Genomic DNA, 15,204 nt, shown 5'->3' with positions numbered 1-15,204 from the left:
AAAATCCCCGATTGTGCGCAACGGATCCTTTACGTAAATCTTAAATAGGACCCAAAATTTGCTACTGAGTGGCTAAACATAGGTAATTCTTATAATAAACTATGTTCCCGCGCTCCCAGCGTATAACAGTCCCCAGGAACCAATAATTATCTCTACTTGCAAGACGTCCGCCCCTGGTAGCTGAATGGTCAGCGTGACGGAATGTCATGCCTAATGGCCCGGGTTCGATTCCCGGCTGGGTCGGAGATTTTCTCCGCTCAGGGACTGGGTGTTGTGTTGTCCTTATCATCATCATCATCATCATCTCACCCCATCGATACGCAAGTCGCAGAAGTGGCGTCAACTCGAAAGACTTGCACCATGCGAACGGTCTACCCGACGGGAGGTCCTAGCCACACGCCATTTCCATACCTGCAAGACATATTAAAGAAAGTAAATTGCATTGTATTGTAATTAATGAAATGTAAGTCACCACACAGTCATTAAAATACTTTCATCACGTAAAAGAGAACAATGAAATGTAGAACAAACAAATCTTGACTATATTCTTAAAAACAAACACATTCACTGAGCCTCCATATAACTTTCCTTCATATAAATCAAACAACATTAAGTTTAATATCAATTGTTCTGGCCCGGGGCAGCTAAAGGTATTATTTCAGTCAGAAATGGACACAATGCTGACTAAAAAATTCACATACCGTTCCTTGCTCGCCAGAAAACACCGGCAGGTGGACTGTATAGCACTGCTTGCTCCTTGATTGTCTTCGCGCCTCCACGTTGGTCATCGGTGTTTCGTACTCCCCAGTCCGTGTCGTCTCGCACCCTCTTTGAACATGAAATATATTTATCACGAACATTAATAAAAGGATTTTTCCCCACTTGCCGCCCCTCGTCCATTACATAGCAGACGTTTTCAACGAACCACCTAGAGTTATTACTTCAAGAGGGCGAAATAAAAAAGTGCATGTACAGTCAACATACACTCTAAGACAGGAAAAAAGAACGGCAGAGCACGAAGGAATTATTTGAATGGGACGGATGTGATATACATGTACAGACAAATAACTGAGTACAACTTCATTGGATGATATATTGAAGAGAAAGAGCTTCACAAATTGATCAACTCAATAACGTGTTGGTCCACCTATGGCCCTTATGCATACAATTATTCGGCTTGGCATTGATTGTTGGAGTCGCCGGATGTCCTCCTGATGGATATCGTGAAAAATTCCATCCAATTGGAACATCTGATCGTCAAAATCACGAGCTGGCTGGAGGGCACTGCCCATAATGCTCCAAACTTTCTCTCTTTGGAAGAGCGTGTTTGACAAGCACGAAGACAAGCAGTAGAAACTCTCGCCATGTGCGGACATTATCCTGCTGGAATGTAAGCAGAGGACAGCTTGCCATGCGGGACAACAAATCGGGCATAGAATATCGTCGACTTATCGCTGTTGTGTAAGAGGCCGCGGGTGACAACCAAATGGGTCCTGCTACGAAAAGAAATAGCATCTTAGACCATAACTCTTGCTTGTTGGAGCATATCGTGGGTAACAGGTAGGTATCCCACCGCTGTTCGGAGAGCCTCCAGACACGTTTTTATTCCTCAACGAGGCTCAGTTCGAAGCGGGACTCATTTCTGAAGACAGGTCGACTCCAATCAGCGAGATTTCAAACCGAAGACGTGTCTGGAAAGGCCCCAGACAGCGGTGGGACACCAACCTGATGTCACCCGTCACACGGCCCAACAATCAGGAGTGTTGGTCTGTGGTGTCATTTCTTTTCATAAGAGGAAACCTTTGCCTTTCATCCGCGGCACCGTTACATCACAGAGGTACGTCGACGCTATTCTACGTCCCGTTTCGTTGCCTTCATGGCAAACCACCCTGAGCCATTTCAGCAAAGATAATGGTCACCCGAACACGGCGAGAATTCCTGCTGTTTGTCTCCGTGTTTGCCATACCCTACCTTGGTCAAAAAGGTTCCCAGATCTCTCTCCAACTGAGTTTGGAGCATTATCAGCAAGCCCTCCAACCAACTCGGGATCTTGACGATCTAACGCACCAATGGACATAATTTGGCACGATATTCCTCAGGAGAACATCCGACAGCTCTGTCAATCAATGCCAAGCTGAGTAACAGTTTGGCTAAGGACCAGAGGTGGAGTAACCCTTTACTGACTTGCTCAATTTGTGGAGCTCTTTCTCTTGAATAGATAACCCAGTTTTTCAGGAAGTGTAGTCACTTGTTTGTCTGTATACGTACATCATATCTACAAATTTCCGTCCCTTCCGGATAACTAGTTCGTGGTGACCTTTTTTTTTTTGTCTTACAGACCACTTCCACTATTACAATCTCTTTATTGATCTATGTTCCATCTGAAATATTTTAATCTGTGACTGTATTGATACTTGAGCATAGTATTGTGGATTTATTGCTAGCACATTACAATAATTCTTTTAATTTTACTATGTTGGCAACATTGTCAGTAGCATCATCAAGTAACACTCTATAATACATCAGCTTTCACTTGATCAGTAGCTTAACAGCTTGCAGTATGTTCCTATAATGAATGACTCTTTCAGTCCGTATTGGTACTTAGTGTCAAACTGAAACTGTGTACTGGTCTGAGACTCAAACCCACAACCTTGTATTTCGTGGTCAATGCTCTTACCGACTGTCGTATCCAACCCTGACAGTCATTTCTGTCAGAACTTCGGTCCTACTTTTCAAACTTCAGAGAAATTGTCTTCGTCATAGCCTACAATATCGTTTCTATAATGAAGCTGTGAGGGCGAGTCGTGATTTATGTCTGGATAGATAAAACGATAAGGGCATTGTCTTCATAAGCGAAGCCAATACATTGTAATCATTCATTTAGTCTGTATAACAAAATATCTTTTTATTTATGCAGTATGAAGAGACGTCATCGCAAGAGAATTTGGCCTTCTGGGGTAATTTCACAGCGGGTGACTGCGGCGTTCGTATAAGAAATGTCTCGATGAGTGATGCTGGGTCTTGGAGCCTAATTAGTATACAAACGAATGGAAACTATTGTGAATCTACAGAAGTAGAGTTAAAATGTGAGTATTCTTCGAAAAATTAGACTATGAAATTGTATTCCATATCTATCTCTGCAACATGGGATAAGGAGAGTATAATTCGACTTATTACCACTTACATCGTTACGAGGGTCGTTTCCTCAGAACGTATTTATTATTAAGAGTTAGAATTTAGTCACAATATCAATCAACCTTTCTTAAGAGAATGTCGTACCAGTCGTCTAAAATATCCAGCAAATTTATCAAATAGCATGCGAGATACCGTGCGGGCGAGGTATGAAAAGGTGAGTTTCTCCCGGCGTATACAACTTTCAAATAACTTCCGGGAATTCAGCCACGTAACACTTTCAGCCACCGCCGACATTTCGGCGGGAGAACACCCCGCCATTTTCAAGGCAAACATACCGGGTAAACTGGGCCATATAAGTGCCCAGACAATCGCATATCGTAGACGGCCGTCAAGACGGTCAATAGACTGCCGCGCGAATTGCATTGAGACTCCTGCGTACATATATTCGTCAGAGAGAGGCCGCCACAGGAACTAACACCGAGTAATGTGTAACCATATGTATTCGCTGTTGGTTCACGCAATAGTCTGTTGACCATCTTACTGGGCTTCCATTACATGCAGCGAGCTGAGCAGTTACATGGCCCCATTTACCCGGTGCTGTACTGGCTGACTCAGAACCCACACAGGATTTCGCATACTACTTCATAAATTTGCTGGAACATTTACATGACTGGTACGATATTCTCGTACACAATCACGCGCCTGAAATTGGGATTTATATAATGAAAGTGAGGTCGTGTGTACGATTTTATCCAAATGAAGGATTAGTCTGGTACAACTGGAGTGGATTTATTCATCATGGGAAATGAACTTCCTTAGTACCTTGTAGTAGTCTGTCGTGAGCATTCGGGGAAGGCATCTCTAACGCACCTTTGGATACGCAAGATTGTAAAACATCGCACTTGCACTTTGATTGCTCACTGATAACTGCAGTTGATGCACCGGTCTGTACGAATAACGGCGTCCGCGCAATCCATCATTTCGGAGCAGAGGCTGTGACAGGATGTCCCAAATGTGAGCAATCATGGAGCTCAGTTTCTCACTTCCTGACGCTTTAACTCTCTTTGCCAACCATTCACCAGTACGTCTATCACAGCATCATTACCTTATATTGCATACAAACATTTATGAATGTTCACATGGTTTACTTTTCAGTAGCCAAGAAATCAATTTTAGCACGTAGCTTGCAACGAGTGTCTTAAGTAGACGCCATTATGATTGTTAACTATGGCAGTGCCATCTGTCGGAACCGTACGAAATTTCGCACATGTGGAGAAAAATCAGATTTGAAGCTTTTTTTATACGCTGCAGGAAAAAATTAGTACAGTTGATTTTGATCCGATGATGCTTTGCCACCTGGGGCATAGCAGATTAACTGATAATGGTTTCAGTGTCGTCTGCCAGTAGTTAGCGAAGTGGTATAGCTGCCAGAGCACCATCTTTGTCTACCTTGTAATAGGAAATGGTCACAGGCAGAAGGCTCAGTGTGGTGCAAACTTGTGAAGCAAGCAGGCAACCATGTCGCAGAGACGCGCTTCTGCAGCCAACTGAGTGAGTTTGAAAGGGGTCGAATTGTCACCATCCGAGTGACGTGATGATCCTTTCAGAGACTTGCCTCACAAGTTGGACGTGCCTAGTCAGTTGTGCGAACATTTTCACACCCTTAGTCGAGGTTCTGGATGTCCACATAGCACAGATGCCAGCCAGGTTCATCGTATTGTAAAGGCAGCAATGGCATATTGTACAGATACCACAGTGAAGATAAGAGGGAGTGTCAACTCAAATGTGTTATCAGGAACTGTTGCGAACTGGTAACTAACAGTGGGACTACGGGCATGCCACAGCATCGATGTGCGTGGCTCGACTGGTGCCGTCAGAGGATGACTTAGAAGACGGAATGGCGCACCATGGTCTTCAGCGATGAAAGCAGATTGTGCCTGTATGCAAGTGATGGTCGTTTGTGCATACGACGAAGACCTGGTGAGCGCTCTCTCTTCAGTCTGGAACTGCATGACCGCTACGGTCGCAGGTTAGAAACCTGCCTCGGGCATGGATGTGTGTGATGTCCTTAGGTTAGTTTGGTTTAAGTAGTTCTAAGTTCTAGGGGACTGATGACCTCAGATGTTAAGTCCCATAGTGCTAAGAGCCATTTCATTTGCTTTTGAGCACTGCCTCATAGAGTGCATTTGTTAAAGACACATTGGCCCGACCCAGTTCTTATGGTCTGGGGTGCGAAAAGCTGCACCTCTCGTTCACCTTTGGTGTTTCTGGAGAGGACATTGTTAGACCTGTAATTTCACTATTCTTGCAACAGGAAGGTGATGCGCTGTTCAACAGGATAATGCCCGCCCACACACTGCCCATGAAACTCAACGTCCTCTGCAAGACGTGCAGGAACTTCCCTGGCCAGAAATATCTCCGGAATTGTCTCCAATCGAGCTTCATGTGGGGTATGATGAACGAGAAGCGACTCATGCGACTCGTCAACCAGCGACTCTTGTAGAACTACGTGAACAGGTCGAGCAGGCATGGCAAAACATTTGCCAGGACAGTATTCGCCATCTGTACGATCCACTGGATGCCAGAGTCAGCGCCTACGTTGTCAAACGGGGAGGATACACCACGCACTAATAAGAGTGTTTCAGCATAGATAGACACCTGGTACCCGAGAATTGCTTCTCCTATTGATCTGGAAATATAAACATTTCACGTACTGTACTCCAAATGCACTGTTGCAACAATAAATCTTATGTAAATTGGAAACCTCTTAGAGAATGCACTAATTTTTTCTGGCAGTGTATTAAGAACACATCAACAGTGTAAGCCAGTAGTATCAGCGCCATATGTGGACAGCATTTTATTGCTGCTAATAATTTTTGTGATGCTCTTTGTAAAAAGAGACGAAGTAATTACATATCCTTGCATATTACTTGACATCCATAAATTCCCAAACAGTTCGTTTTATTTCAGTTGTGTAGCAGGGTCAGGACGGTCTTGAGTGTAGCTCACTTCGTTACAGACCATGATTTTGGTGCAAATGGAAGAATGGAGAGCAGGTGCAATGATCCAGCTCCTCGACCGTCGAGGAATCATGCAGACAAGTCCACGTCAGCACAATGCCAGTGGCGTGCTGGCTGTGCACAGATGCCAGCAGTCAGCGTCGCTTTATGCTTTATGGTTTTTCGATTTCTAGAAAGCCAATGACAACGCCAAGAGGTCCAAGGATTAGAAGAGGCCCGACGTATTCTCGCCTGTCGTAAGAGGCGACTAAAAGGAGTATCACACGTTTTGGCCTTTGTGATGGTCCCCTGCAGGGTAGGTTTGACCATAATTTTTCAAAATTGCCAATAGCTTAAGGCACAGAACCACTGGACGTAAACAGGTGGTGGCAGTAGATCAGGAACGAGGTGCCCAAAAGCACAGTCGGTGAACCAAGGACCACTGGGTGGTATCTTGGAGCCAGATGAAGTCAACCAGCTGTATGCCCCCAGCTGGAAGGCAGCAAGGTGCAGACCACAGACTTTCAGCAATTGGAAGCAATGTCTAATAGTAGCGAAGGCTGTATGGCACTTATCGGATTGACTACTGGCTTGGTGTACTTATTGGATAGGCTGTGACCGACGACTGATATCATATGCCCACAGCAGGCAGTATTTATGGCTGCTCGGCCTGTTTCGTTGTGACAGGAAATCTCTTTTAATGAGATAGACCGCGGAAGTGGCGCAGCGCCAGGTCCATGGATGACATAATGCAGATCACCACCAAAGCAGCCAGGACCTTGTACCATGCTGCGTTGATAATGTTCCAGCCATGGCAGCAATAGCAAGACTAGACGTGTGGTAGCAGACTCGCTTCAAGGTCCAAACGCTGACTGTCATTCCAGGTCTACACCTATCCAGCTTTTGACAGTGAACTGCAGAGTCAACCTTCTGGCTCGGCTAGCTACGTATTATAAACGCCAGTTGGAAAAGTAGTGGACTAACTGGCGTAACATTCCCCCCTCTTTAGATGAGCTGGTCCCGTGGATCACAGAATGGTATTAATTCTGAAAATCACTTAACTGTATACAATGTAGACTGAAGCGCCAAAGAAACTGGCATAGGCATACAGATTCAAATACAGAGATATGTAAACAGGCAGAACACGGCGCTGCCCCCCCCCCCCCCCCCCACGCGCCCAGCGACGCCTATATAAGACAACAATTGTCCGGCGCAGTTGTTAGATCGGTTACTGCTGCTACAATGGCAGGTTATCAAGATTTAAGTGAGTTTCAACTTGGTGTTATAGTCCGAGCACGAGCGATGCGACACTGCATCACTGCGTTTCACGGGTGTACCGTAAATATCAGGAATACGGCAAAACATCAAATCTATGATATCGCTGCGGCCGGAAAAAGATCCTGCAAGAACGGGACCACCGATGACTGAAGAGAATCTTTCAACGTGACAGAAGTGGAACCCTTCCGCAAATTGCAGCAAATTTCACTGCTAGGCCATCAACATGAGTCAGCGTGCGAACCATTAAACGAGACATCATCGAAATGGGCTTTCAGAGCCGAAGGCCCACTCGTTACCCTCGATGACTGCACGTCACAAAGCTTTACGCCTCGCCTGAGCCTGTCAACACCGACATTGGACTGTTGATGACTGGAAAAAATTTGCTTGGTCGGACGAGTCTCGTTTCAAATTGTATGGAGCGGATGGACGTGTACGGGTAGAGAGACAACCTCATGATTCCATGGACTCTGCATGTCAGCAGGGGACTGTTCAAACTGGTGGAGGCTCTGTATTGGTGTGGGTCGTGTTCAGTTTGAGTGATATGGGACACTTGATACGTCTAGATAATACTCTGACAGGTGACACGTACATAAGTATCCTGCCTGATCACCTGCGTCCATTCATGTCCATTGTGCATTACGACGGATTTGGGCAATTCCAGCAGGACAGTGTGACACCCCAGACTTGCTGAATTGGTACAGAGTGGCTCCCATTACTGAGCATATCTGGGATGCCTTGGAACGTGTTGTTCAGGACAAATCTCCACCAACTCGTGCTTTTACGGATTTATGGACAGCCCTGCAGGATTCATGGTGTCAATTCCTTCCAGCACTACTTCAGACGTTAATCGAGTCCATGCCACGTCGTGTTGCGGCACTTCTGCGTTCTCGCGGGGACCCTACACGATATCAGGCAGGTGTACTAGCTTCTTTGGCTCTTCAGTGTATTTTTTACGTTTATGTACGGTTCTCATTCTAGCTGCTCTTATGCTAACCTAGTTTACAATGCACGATGACTTAACAATTATTTATGTTCTAGTGGTTATCAACTAATCGATACATGGTGTGCAGGGAGTAAATAAGCATAGGATGCACAGATGAAAGTCAGTATCAAGGCATTTGAAGTTGAACTACCTATAGCAACGACTTTGTGGTGGCGGTTTCTGTAATATTTGCTCGAGGCTAATACGCCTATATCTAAACATTTGTTAGGCCAGTATAGTAATATCAGTTATGGATGCTGGAAGATGAAAAGTTAGCACTGCAATATTACAAGTCATACCACTGAAATAATGGCTGGTGCATTTATCAAAAGAAACGTCATCCGCCGCTACTGATAATGACCCGAAGGAACCGTAAATGCAATTTTGGCCAGACCACTCATCTGGACGAGAAATTAAAAATAAAAGGCCTAGCAGAAATCTATGGATAGTACTGAAGATATTGAATTTAACTAAGGCAAAAAGAAAATATAAAATACATTAAATTAAGTAGACGAAAAAAATGAAACCGACAAAAAACTGGCTAAGCAGGAATCGTTGAAGGACAGTTGCATGGATGCAGAAATATGCGTGACTGGGGGATAAATAGATGCTGCCTACAGGAAATTTGAAGGCACATTCGGAGAAAAGTAGGCACTTGTGTGAATATAAAGAGCTCATTTGGCAAGCCAGTACTAAGCAATGAAGCTGAAAGGTGGAAGGAATATATAGAGAGCATATATAAAGCGAACAAACTTGAGGACAATATTATAGAAAGAGAAGAGGAAATAGGTTAAAATGAGTTCGGAGACATGATACTGCGCCAAGAATTTGACAGCACTGAAAGACCTAAGTGGAAACAAGGTCCCTGAAGTAGACAATACCCCCTCACATTTATTGAGATTTTTGGGGGAGCCAGACAAAATAACTTTTCCACCACCAGCAAGATGTATGGAACAGATGTTAATACTAAAGAACACTCAATTTAATAAGTAATGGTTGCAAAATACTAACTTGAATTATTTACACAAGAAAGGAAAAGCTCATCGGGGACAATGAGTTTCAGATCCGGAAAAGTGTGGGAACAAATTAGTCAATATTAACCCTACACCTTATCTTCTAAGACAGGTTGATGAAAGGCAAATCTACATTTATAGCAGTTAGTTTTTTGGAGAACGTTTCAGTTGTTGACTGGACTTTTTGAAAGTAATGGGGATAAAATACAGGAAGCAAAGGGTGATATACAGATTGTACAGAAACAAGACTACAGTTACAAAAGTCGACGGACATGAATAGAAGCAGCGGTTGAGAATGGAGAGTGAGACAGGGTTCCAGCCTATCTCTGCGTTGATCAAGCAGTGAAGGAAATCGAGGAGGAATTTGTAAAAGGAATTAAAGTCGAGGGAGAAGAAATAGAAACTTTGCAGTTTACCGATTACATTGTATTAGGCTAGTGCATAAGTTCGTTCCGTTTTTATCATAAGTTTAATAATGACAGCAAACACACACAACAAAGACTTTAATCATCAACAATATAATCTCCTTCTTTATTTACAAGTCTGCCAACGCAGGGATAACTTTCGGTTTCGCTACTGTAGAAATAGTTATTTTTGAGGCGAAGAACTCACCGAACGATGTTCGGAGCCCATCTTCATCCGGAAAGGAATTTCCTTGAAGGTCCTTCGACAGAGCGGAAAAGATGAAAAAACTGAGGGCGCATCAGACGAATAAGGTGGATGTGGAATGACTTCCCAACTCCATTATAGTGTTTTTTGTCAGTCTAGCAGAGTGCAGGCGGGGGTTCTCGTGGAGTAGCATCACTTCGCGCAGTCTTCCAGATCGTATGCAAGACATCTCAGTTGTTGACAGTAAATGTCAGCAGTGGTGGTTACACCTCGGAGAAGCAATTCAGAGTACACCGCATCGTCGCTGTTTCACCAGACGCATAACATTATCTTTAGTGGGTGCGTGCAGATCTTAACAGAGGATTAACTGCTTTGTTTGGGCTCAGTAATTCCTTTATTTTCCTTGTGTTAGTATAAAGACACCATTCCTCCTCACCAATAACGATACAGGATAGGAATTATCGGTGCGAGAAAACCATTTCCTTGCCGTGCTCTGACCAGTGGCATTCCCTACACACGGCGCAAATGTTTCTGGTTGCCTCTGCTGCTGTCACCCACCTACCTAAGTCAAACAGGAGAATATGGCGGAAATATTCCGATTACTCTACTTGCCATACCATTTCCTAGCGTTCACAGCTACTATCATTGTCCCCAAATGGCAATATGTAAACTCAAACATCAACAGTCAACTACAGGGTTATTACAAATGATTGAAGCGATTTAACAGCTCTACAATAACTTTATTATTTGAGATATTTTCACAATGCTTTGCACACACATACAAAAACTCAAAAAGTTTTTTTAGGCATTCACAAATGTTCGATATGTGCCCCTTTAGTGATTCGGCAGACATCAAGCCGATAATCAAGTTCCTCCCACACTCGGTGCAGCATGTCCCCATCAATGAGTTTGAAAGCATCGTTGATGCGAGCTCGCAGTTCTGGCACGTTTCTTGGTAGAGGAGGTTTAAACACTGAATCTTTCACATAACCCCACAGAAAGAAATCGCACGGGGTTAAGTCAGGAGAGCGTGGAGGCCATGACATGAATTGCTGATCATTATCTCCACCACGACCGATCCATCGGTTTTCCAATCACCTGTTTAAGAAATGGCGAACATCATGATGGAAGTGCGGTGGAGCACCATCCTGTTGAAAGATGAAGTCGGCGCTGTCGGTCTCCAGTTGTGGCATGCGCCAATTTTCCAGCATGTCCAGATACACGTGTCCTGTAACGTTTTTTTCGCAGAAGAAAAAGGGGCCGTAAACTTTAAACCGTGAGGCATCCAGAAGCTTTAAACAGCGCATACCATCGCCGAATGGAGTTAGCAGTTGGTGGATCTTTGTTGAACTTCGTCCTGAAGTGTCGTTGCACTGTTATGACTGACTGATGTGAGTGCATTTCAAGCACGACATACGCTTTCTCGGCTCCTGTCGCCATTTTGTCTCACTGCGCTCTCGAGCGCTCTGGCGGCAGAAACCTGAAGTGCGGCTTCAGCCCAACTAAACTTGATGAGTTTTTCTACGTATCTGTAGTGTGTCGTGACCATATGTCAATGAATGGAGCTACAGTGAATTTATGAAATCGCTTCAATCATTTGTAATAGCCCTGTACAAATAAAATGACAATCGGTAAATAAACCCTTAGCAACCGAACACCAACATGCAAAACAAAAACGAAACGAACTTATGCACCAAGATATAATTCTGTCAGAGACTGCAAAGGACTTGGAAGAGCAGTTGAACGGAATGGATAGTGTCTTGAAAAGTCATTGTAAGATAAAGTTCAACAACAGTAAAACAATGGTAATGGAATGTAGTCCATTTAAATCAGGCGATACCGATGGAATTACATTTGGAAGTAAAACACTAAATATAGTAGAGGAGTTTAGTTATTTGATCAGAAAAATAAGGGGAGATGGCCAAATTAGAGTGTAGCAAGGAAACCACATTGAAAAAGAGGAATTTTATTAGCCAAATATCTAACATAAATTTAAGTGTTAGGAATTCCTTCCAGAAGGTATTTGTCTGGAGTATAGCCTTGTACAGGAGTGCAACGTGGACGATAAATTGTTCAGAGAAGTAGTGAGTTGAGGTTTTTGAAATGTGGTGCTACAGAATATTGTTGACGATGACGTGGTTGTATCGAGTAACTAATGAGAAGGTAATGGGCTGAAATGGAAGAAAAAAGGAATTTACGTCGTAATCTGACTTAAAGAAGGGGGTCGGGTGATAGGACTGATCCTGAGCCATGAAAGAATAGCCGATTTGGTAATGAAGTGTGTAGTGCAAAAACTGTAGATGGAGACCTAGGTATGAATACCGTAAGTAGGTTCAAATGGGTATAGGTTGCAGGAGTTATTTAGAGATGAAGAGACTTGTGCAGGTTAGACTAGCACAGATACGTGCATCAAACCAGTCTTCGGACTGAAGACCAGAAGATCAGCAACAAGAAAATATTACAGCCTCCTATGTATCAGTCTCACAGCGACCTCGTAGACAAAATTAGACTGATTACTGAGTGCACATTCGCGATAAAGCAGTCATTTTTCTCGCGCTCCATACGTGAACAGAACGGAAAAAATCGGGAATATGTGGAAGAATGGGAAGTTTACTGTACCGTGCCATGCACAGTGGTTTGCAGAATATGAATTTAAATTTAGGTGTATAATGCCTAAAAAGCTGCGTAGACAAAGAGCAGCTCTCCAAAGGACGGCACCTTGAAGTAGCCAATCACAACAGCAGTTCCAGGAATGACTGCAATGGTCACTTCTTGAAATGCAATCCAGCTTGATATCCCTGCTAGGGCGCGTCAGAGCGAGCAGTAATGCCACATGTTAAGTGCCCTGACAAGGCTCCCAGAAACTTTGCTCAGTGGAAGAGGGATCAAAATAAGCGAAAACATGTCTCGGCTAATACGTAATATTCGACTGTTTGTGAGAAAATGACGGTCAAAGTTTTCGAGGTACTTTATGTCCTTTCAGTGAGTAGAGAGTCCAGCCGAAGTGGTGACACGGTGGCTAGCGTCGTGGCTTCTGACTTCTGCCCTGTGTTCGAAACCTGATTTCTATTTTTGTTTTGTCATGTATTTCCTCACGTCCATGGAAGATTACTACACGAATGTTTTCCACTGTATATTAAAATAACGTTGTTTATTCGCCTACTAATTCTATACCTGGTGGATTAATTTAAAGAAAAAGAAAAAAAGTAAATGAATGGAAAAACTATTTGAAGTTTCTGTAGTTTTCCCTTTGTAGAATGAAGTGAAAGCGCCAGTTTTCGGAGAAGTGACTCATTATGCGCTGTTTGCCACGAAATTATTGCCAACGCCTGAAATCTCCGGCCGGCCGGACTGGCCGAGCGGTTCTAGGCGCTACAGTCTGGAACCGCGCGACCGCTACGGTGGCAGGTTCGAATCCTGCCTCGGGCATGAATGTGTGATGTCCTTAGGTTAGTTAGGTTTAAGTAGTTCTAAGTTCTAGAGGCCTGATGGCCTCAGAAGTTAAGTCCCATAGTGCTCAGAGCCATTTGAGCCAATCTGAAATCTACGGCAATGTTGACGAATTTTCCTTCCCGAGTGAGGGAAACGTCGCTATGGCAAGCCTGCCTTTGCGCGATGCTCCTTGTGTTCGGAATTTTTGTGTTTCGAATGTTTCTACGATGATTATCATCCTAGGGAATGCATAAAACATTCCTGAAGAATAAACACAAGAATTAAGAAGTGATATAAGAATGAAATATAAGAATATGAGAATTTAAAAAGATTGTAACCTTTTAAAATACTATGCACACACATATCATATAATACGAGTAAATGTATGACACTTATTGTGCATCCCAATTGTAATTGTACAATTAATATAACATCCTTGTATCCCCTAGCTTGATAAGAAATATTCGTGCAATAACTTTCTATGGAGGTGGGTGGATAAATGAAAAAATAAACAATAATAAACGAAAACAATAATCGGGTTTCGAACACAGCACACAAAAGTGACAGAGCGTGACGCTAGACTCTATGCCACCACCTGGGCTGAGCATGTTGCCCACTAAAAGCATATAAAGTACGTGGAAAACTTTGACGATCGTTTCTTTGGAAACATCCGAGACAAGCGTTCGCATAGTTTGACTCGTTATCCAGTGAGCAAAGTTTCTGTGGAATCGGGTAATGGAGCTTGTCATGTTATCCACGTCAGTGGGCTTGTTTCGTCAGCGCTTGGCCATGACAATGTGTGAGCACCGAAGAGGCAGCATAAATATGTCATCCCGAAACAAACGAAAGAAATTTACTGAATAGATCAAAACGCCGTGAATATCATTTTACAAACTGCAAAATCTACTGTACGTCTCTAATCTGCTTTCTCTAAACCCAAATCGGTCCCCTGGTAGTCCAAAGAAGTAGTTGAAGCAGTTGGTTAGAAGACGAGCCCTTCAAAAGCAGATACGATCACTTCGATTTCCTCGTCTATTACTTCAGTCCTGTTCAAACGTGCAAGAACAAAAATTGCTGGAAGCATTATGTTGTATCAGTGATCATACATATTCCCAAGTGCTCAAGTACAGATGAAGTTGAGGTGCATGAATAGGTGTTCTTCCACAGCCAAAATTGATGGAATTATCGTTAGTGAAGGCCTCTACGTTGATTATCATGAAGTTGCCAATCTCCTAGCGTCGAATTGTGCAGTAAAGCCAGCATCAACGTTGCTCCAACGTAATTCGAATCGCGCGCCAAAAACAAGACAACCAATCAGAGACTGTGCTCGACATCTATTGAGCAGCCCAGAGAGCATCCCAGAGTGCCCCAGAGAGCATCCCAGAGTGCCCCAGAGAGCTAAAACACCAAGAAGAATCGCTTCTCGGTTTTTGGCAAGATCAATGTGTAGTATTTGTGGCCCTTAAAAGGGCCGTTTATTCAGAACTGCCTTCAATGATTATATAAAGTACAATCACCCACAATGCGACAATCTTCCAAAGAAGAAGGACCACTAGCCTTCACCCATAAGTGAATGCTGGAATCAGAATTTATCTTACAACGTCTACGACAAGACAAAGATAAACTCCCGTGCTGAAAAAGGTAGGAACCCTCACTAGCAATAATAATTTCAGAAACAGGTAAAGTACGGTAAGCTAAGATTTCCCGAGTTTCAAAGGATTCCAAACCCGCTCTTCCTGCATTGTTACAAGCAACG

At 43.5% G+C, this 15,204-nt stretch overlaps 1 protein-coding gene across 1 annotated transcript in view; it reads left to right on the top strand.

Annotated features, from left to right (window-relative positions):
- The first annotated feature begins 3,022 nt into the window (after positions 1–3,022).
- Positions 3,023–15,204, top strand: part of LOC124607271 — a 234,656-nt gene continuing 222,474 nt past the window's right edge. Inside the window, exon 1 of the mRNA XM_047139549.1 lies at positions 3,023–3,086. The gene's annotated coding sequence lies outside the window, so the exon portion shown is untranslated. The remainder of the gene's footprint in view (positions 3,087–15,204) is intronic.

This window comes from Schistocerca americana, chromosome 3 (assembly GCF_021461395.2).
Source record: "Schistocerca americana isolate TAMUIC-IGC-003095 chromosome 3, iqSchAmer2.1, whole genome shotgun sequence".
Lineage (NCBI taxonomy): Eukaryota > Metazoa > Arthropoda > Insecta > Orthoptera > Acrididae > Schistocerca > Schistocerca americana.
Note: the sequence above shows the minus strand (reverse complement) of the source record. Positions and strands in the feature narration are given on the sequence as shown.